The sequence below is a fragment of the Dasypus novemcinctus genome, chromosome 7 (genome assembly GCF_030445035.2).
Source record: "Dasypus novemcinctus isolate mDasNov1 chromosome 7, mDasNov1.1.hap2, whole genome shotgun sequence".
Lineage (NCBI taxonomy): Eukaryota > Metazoa > Chordata > Mammalia > Cingulata > Dasypodidae > Dasypus > Dasypus novemcinctus.
The window spans coordinates 94,394,665-94,402,557 of record NC_080679.1 but is presented as its reverse complement, the minus strand read 5'-3'; positions in this window follow the sequence as shown (position 1 = coordinate 94,402,557).

Below are 7,893 nucleotides of genomic sequence, written 5' to 3'. Positions count from 1 at the left end.
TCAGGAGGCTCTGGGGATCAAACCCTGGACCCTTCATATAGTAGATGGATGCTCTATCAGTTGAGCCATGTCCACATCCCTATGGGGTATATTTTTATAGAACAAATACTATAAGGTTACTTTTATCTCTTATAAAAAGGGGGTTTCCTACTGTTTAATGCTTTCTTTATGAGAAAAATGATATACTAATGATGGATTTCCCACATAAAATCTTTAATTCCTAAAATTGAAAGCAGTTTTAAAAGTCATATATCACTTTCTTTTATAAGCAGTCCAGGCAATATTACATTCATTTCCCAGATGGCTCAGTCTTTGAGTGATGAAGTGATTTGACCTATTTTACCCAGGTATTGAAAGATTAGATATGACTAGAACATGCTTCTCTACCTTCTTGACAGGAGTCCTTCTAAATTATACCTGGCCTTCTCTTCCAAACTGAAACACTAGGCCATAGTAATAACAACTGCCATTCCTTCATATGATAGAGTTTACAAGATCAATATAAAACTATAGATGTGAGGAAAAAGAATTTTTCACACAGCCATTTATTATATTCCACGATACCACCGAGATATACAATATGAATGTCTTGAACAAGTGATTATATAAACTCATTAATGTCTTACATTTGTTGCTGATAAACATGTCAATTTAGAAAATTAAAATTCAAGTAAAGTTTATGTGCTTATAAATATCTATGTGATACCAATTAAAGTGAAATTCAACATGGGAAATTACTAGAGAATTCCTTTATTGATTGGCAGTCTTTGTGTAGGGGGATAATTTATCCCCGTTGAATAGGGGGATAAATTATCCCCCTCTCTGTCTTGCTCTGTCTGTCTCTTTCTTGATACGTGTATAACATAGGTGCGGCTGGGGCGGCTTGCACCCCGATGCTGACGGGGGGGTTTGGAGGGGTCAGACTAGACCGCAGTGGCGTCTGATGCTACGGCAGACAGCATCAGAGGGGCTCTCAGGCGTGGAGGACGCACGGCGAGGGGAGGAAGAATGCCGCGGAGACCAGGTCTGTGCGCAAGTCCGGTTTATTGCGGAAGGGGACACAGCTTTATAGGGTTAGGGACTGCGTGGAGGGATTTGATAGGTGCGGGCGGGTACTGCTTCCTGATAGGTGATTGTAAGTGGTTGCTAGGCAGAGGGCTGGCTGAGAGGTTTGGAATAGGGGAGGGGAAAGGGGGAGTGAGAGCTGGCCGGATGTTGGGCTAGGCGGGAGATAAAAAGCGGGAGGGCAGCGCCGGCCAGCCGTTAGCAGCAAAGGCCTAGTCAGGCGTGGTCACCTTATCTAGGCCCAGTGGGCAGAGGCGGTATCACTTCTTGCCGCACCATTTGCTACTGTGGCAAGCCAGGCGCCCTTCCTCCCACACATAGGTACACAAATACTGTGGTTAGTACACTAGAAGAATCTGTGATTATGGAAACCATTCCAAAAATCAGATCTAATTAATTATCTTTGCTAGTTTGTTTAATAGTTATACTGGCTTGGCTAATTATTCAACAATCAATTGATTTCTTGATTACTAATTTGATGTTTGTTCTATACAGATCACTGTGCAAGATTCTACAGGGGAGATTTTTCAAAAACTAGATTAGAAATATCTTGCTTGGGAAGAATTTACAAGCTTGAAAAAAAAAATGTTACCTGATGTGAAGAATGCAGGTGCTTTCTTAACATAAAAGTTTAGAGGATGAAAAGTAGAAGGTTTTTCTGAATGGGATTAAGTTAATCCTGAAATCATTGGCTAGAATTTTAGGAGTGTGCTTCACAATGAGCAACTATTAAGGTGGAGGGTACAGATTTTCCATTAATTATCTTGCAAGTGAGAGGTTTGGGAAAATGGAAAAAAGAATGTTATGTACAAAAATTATGCTCTACTTGTGGCAAGCTGTTTTTGAGAATTAATTGTTTATAGGGTTAAAGTGCTACTCATTCCTTCAATGCAGGAAAAGCACATAGAGCAATGTCAAATGGGAAATTATGGACAGCTTTATTATTATAGGCAAGCACCCACTAACCACAAATCAAATTATGGTTCAAGCTGAATTGGAGAATGTTGTTTAAGTCAGTTTTGAAGTGGGGTTCACTAGTTATACACTGAATCCTAGGCATTAATGTATACACCCTAAGATCTATGTATTTGGAGATCATGCCCCATATCCACTTACCCAACTAGCCACAAATTATGTGGAGACAGATGACAAAATCCTTTGCCTCTGTGGGTATAGGGTACCAGAAAAGGGAAGTGTATGTGTACCTCCTTTTTCCAAAGACAGCCTGCATTTACATTTACATGTAAATTAATTCTATGCCACTTACAATTATTTTTGTCAAATATTTTCTAAACTAACCATAATAGCAGAAAGAACTAACCTGTAATGAATGAAGTGACATTTTTACTTGTAATATTAAAAAATGAAATATTTATGATTGTAAGTATTTCTTTTCTTATTCAAAACAAAATCATTATTTTGCTCATAGATTCTTGTTCTTATGATATTTAGAAGCTCTAGGGAAAAGTAATGAACTTTAGTGAGGTAACAGAACTCTAAGAAAGTATAAAAAATGGAGAATGTGCTTCAGAAAAGCAAGATTCAAGAAGTAAATGAAAGGATGACAAATTTCTGGTACAGATTTTCACAACAGGAGTCTGGTTAGATCTAGAATCTGGTCAGGATTTTGATATTTGGAAATAGGTATGATAAACTTGCTAGTAATTTTTGGAAGAAGAGTTAAGATATGTATGCAATGAGTATAATTAAACAACCATAACTTCATAGAAATTGACACAAACTTACAAATAAATTTCCCACTAGGTTTCTTTTTTTTCTTTATAATTTTCTATCATTTCAGAGAAAGTATTTACATTTTTAAAAGGGCAGACATTTAAATAAATTAATACAAGGCCCTTTTAAATATGAAAACTCAAAAGGAGTTTAACACATAGACACACACAATATATTCATACTTTAATCTTCTGCTTTCCAGTTATAATTAAACTTCAGGTGCTGTCATTTTAATGCCTGCAAAAACTATGGGAGGTATTGCTGTAGTGAAAGACACATGAAAGCTTCATAACTTCTTAGTCTGACATTTCACATATACACACAGACATATACTGAGAGAGAGAGAAAGAAAGTCATCCTTCTACTAGAAAACAAGTGTTAGAATGAAGTTTATGTGGGTAGCAAATAGATTGTAGATCTATATGTAAAAGGGAGAAAAATAAAGATTTTAGAAGAAAATAAGGAAGTATCTTCATGGACTAGGAGATAAAAATAACTAACCATAATGGAAATATTATAAAATGTATTAAAATTTAAAACATCTGTAATAAAAAATCAAGAGTAAGTGAATGAAAAGTCCTCCCACAGGGGGAGAAAAGACGTTTGCAGTATGTCTAGTCAACAAAGGACACATGCCCAGAATATTAAAATTATAAATAAACATATACATGTATATACTGTATTACATATTATAAAATTAGATAATTTACATTATGCTATCTATTGTATCTTTTTATTTTTTATTATGTTACATTGTTATATACACACATATGCCTCAGTAAGAAAACATAGACAGCTCAATAGAAAAATTGGCAAATGACATGAAAAACTTTCTTTTTTCATCACCTTAAAATTTTTTTTATGAAGTTGTGAATTTTCAGACCAATCATATATAACATACAGTATTCTCATACACCACCAACACCAACATTTTGCATTGGTTTGGAACATTTATTATAACTGATTAAAGCACTTTTTAATAATTATATCTTTTTAAACAGTAGTTACCTTTGTTACAATTGATGAAAGATTATTAAAACTGTACTATTAACTATCATCCATAGTTTACATTAGGTATATTACTCCATATATCACATTATTAATACCTTGTATTAGTGTCATACATTTGCTATAATTCATGAAAGAACATTTTCATACTTGTACTATTAACTATAATCCATCATCTATAGTAGGGTTCACTGTGCTTACAGTCCTATGTGTTATCATTCAATTTTTATTCTAGCAATACATATTTCCAAAAATTTCCCCTTTTAACATTTATCTATATAATTCAGTACTGTTAATTATACTTACAATAATGTGCTACCGTCACCATCATCCATTTCTAAAACTTTACAATCAACCTAAATAGAAATTCTTTACAAATTAAGCATCAACAATCTGTTCTCTAACCCCAGCCTATCCCTTGATAACTTATATTCTTGATTCTAACTCTATGAGTTTGCTTATTATAATTAGTTCATATCAGTAAGATCATATGATATTTGTTCTTTTGTGCCTGGCTTATTCTACTCAGCATAATGTCCTTAAGGTTTATCCATGTTGTCACGTGCATCAGGACTTCATTCTCCTTTACAGCTGAATAACATTCCACGGTATGTATGTATTGGATTTTGTTTATCCATTGATCGTTGATGGACAATTAGTTTGCTTCCATCTTTTGGCAATTGTGAATAATGCTGTGTGAATGTGGGTGTGCAAATATCTGTTCAAGTCTCTGCTTTAAATACCTAGTAGTGAGATTGCCAGATCATATGGTAATTTTATACTTAACTTCCTGAGGAACTGTCAAACTGTCTTCCACAATGGCTGCACCATTTTACCTTGCCACTAGAAATGAATAAATGTTCCTATTTCCATTCATCCTCTCTAACGCTTGTAATTTTCTGTTGTTGTTTTTAAGATTTATTTATTTATTTATTTCTCTCCCCTTCCCCCACACAGCCCGGTTGTCTGTTCTCTGTGTCTATTTTTACTGCATCTTCTTTGTCAGCTTCTGTTGTTGTCGGTGGCACGGGAATCTGTGTTTCTTTTTATTGCGTCAGCTTTCCGTGTATGCAGCACCATTCCTGGGCAGGCTGCACTTTCTTTTGCTCTGGGCGGCTCTTGTTATGGGGCACACTCCTTGTAGGAGGGCTCCTCTATGCGGGGGACACCCCTGCCAGGGTGCTCCTTGTGCTCGTCAGCACTGCGCATGGGCCAGCTCCACACGGGTTAAGGGGGCCTGGGGTTTGAACCACGGACCTCCCATGTGGTAGACGGATGCCCTAACCACTGGGCCAAGTCTGCCGCCTGTTGTTGTTTTTTAATAGTAGCCCTTCTAGAATGTGTAAAGTGGTATTTCATTGTGATCGTGGTTTCGGTTTGCATTTCCCTAATAGCTAGTGATATTGAGTGCCTTTCATGTGCTTTCTAGCCATTTGTATATCCTCTTTGAAGAAAAGCCTATTCAAGTCTTTTGCCCATTTTTTTAAATTGGGTTGTTTGTCTTTTTTATTATTGAATTGTAGGATTTTTTATATATTCTGGACATTATGTACAAATAGACAATAAACAATTTTAAAAGCATTCATTTTTATTAGTAAACCAAAACATGCAAAGAAAAACCATACATCATTGGCATTAATACCTACCAGAATGAATAAAAGGAAAACTAAAATGAAATAGAATAAAATAAAAACAGAAAATAGCAAGTTTTGGCAAAGATGCATAGCAAGTGCTTTTGGAAAGAAGATTTTGGAAACTACAGATAGTTTCCAAAATTAAACTACTTTTTAGTAGTCTTTACTAAACTAGAACATATGCATATCCAATACCAAGATATATTACTCCCAGATATGTACCCTAGTAGAAATATGTACATATATTAATAAAAGTCTTGTACAAGGAATCTTCTCAAAAATACTATTTATATCCCATATGGCTGATGAATGGGATTCTCCTGCTTGCAGTTGTAGACCCTCTTGGATCCCTGGTGTGGTGGTTGACCATTCTCATCTCCCTCTTAGCTGACCTGGGTAAGTCCAATGAACCAGAGAGTAGATGTTGCAACCCTGCTGAAGCTAGAGGTAGAGTGGACATCACCATCCCAGGGTCCTCAGGATGGAGGAATAAAATATGGATTAGAGTGGACTTACTGGTATTCTACTATAGAGTTGACTGTAGCAATGGAAGAAAATGTATCATTGATGTGGAGACAGTAGCCATGGAAGTTGCTGAGGGCAGGGAGAGGGAAGAAGAGGTGTGATGTGGAGGAATTTTCAGGACTTGGGAGTTGTCTTTAATGATATTGCAGGGACAGATGCAAGACATTATATATCCAGCCATAACCCACGGAATGGACTGGGGGAGAGTGTAAATTACAATGTAAACTATAATCCATGCTATGTAGCAGTGCTCCAAAATGTATTCATCAAATGCAATGAATGTGCCAACCTGATGAAAGAGGCTGTTGATGTGGGAGGAGTGTGGGAGGGTGAAGAGTGGGTTATATGGGAACCTCTCACATTTTTTAATGTGACATTTTGTATCTTTTTAAAAAGGTAGTAAAAAAATAAATCATAAGTTATAAAAAAACACTATTTATAGAAACCCCTAACTTAATCCAAAATTATAAGAAAGGAAAAATAAAGACATTACAGGTCTTATATTCATACAAAGAAATTTTTAGACAAACAATGAGGATGAATGAACTATATAAAGTGAACAAAAAGGCCAGACACAATAGAGTTGAAATAGAATGGATTAATTTATGCAAAGTTTAATAGCAGGAAATGTCCTAGTTGTTTGAAGTGAAGGTGATGTTTGCCCTTGGAGAAGGTGAGGCTGGAAGGGGGCTTGCAGAGAGCTTCTTTTTTTTTTTTCTTCCCCTGGGTACTGATTATTCAGGGATTTTAACTTTGTTTAAATTCATCAGACTTACATTTATAATTGTTACACATGTCCGTATATAAGCCCTACTTCAATAAACTTTTTTTTCAAATCTTAATATTCTTCTAGCTCTCTGCTTCCAGTCATTTCCATGTAACTATAATGACACCCAAAGTTATCTTCTAACGATAGTTCTTAGCTTGTTTTATTTCATTGCTTACTTGCACAGCTGCTTTTATCTCCCTTTCTGCTTAATGACAGGTACCTTGAAGTCATCTGAAACCACTGGATTGAAAGGAAAGGTCATATGCTTCATCTAACTTTTTTGCCACAAAGCTGAGGGCCTTTCTTTGACAATTCCTTAGTCTTTTTACTCAAAGCATTTTGGGGGTTATCTTATTTGACTGTCTTTAAGAACCTTTGTTGTTCAAAGTTTTTTTCACTTTTTGTTTGGAATAGAACAAATGTGAGCACAACCCTGGGAAGAGCATCTTGACTCTCTCTGTTCTAATTGATGTTTTCAGATCAGCTATTTTTTTCCCCCTCAGTTCATTGTTTTCTTGAAATACCTTGTTAAAAGCAGCAAGGAGAAGCCACCTTTCTCTGACCTGTTGACTCTTTCTCCAACCATTTCTTCTAAAGCTCCACATGCAGTGGGTACTTTGTGAGCCTTCCAATTTACAATAAGCTCCAGTTTTACCAAATGTTCTGCTCGCTTGTAAAAAAGGATTTTCAGTTTTCCTATTGGTTGTTTCTGTTTCCTTGTTGCCCAGTGCCTAAAATCTAACTCAAAGCCACAAATTTTAATTATTCATTTTCCAGCCCTATGTCTTTCTCATGGCTTGTAAATCAAAATTTTCCATGTAAAAGAACAAGTCCTTTTCTTTGACTTTTTTCCTGATACTTTCCAAAAAGTTAAATAAAACATATATCCTTACAATTTTTTATGTAATTGTTTGAAGAATGACATACCAGAGCTTTTCAAACAGATTATTTTCTATCTCAAGGCTTATGTTAAATATCCTATTGGTCTTAGTTTAGAAATTTGCAAGATACGCAGAGAGCTTGTTCTTTTTTTACAGAGTGGTGATTACAGACAGAGCTTTTTGATAGATTTTCTTTAAAGCATTTCATTGTGAAAAATCTAGTTTTGTCTTTCATGTTTAATAAAAATGAAATTAGTCACACATTTACATATAGGTA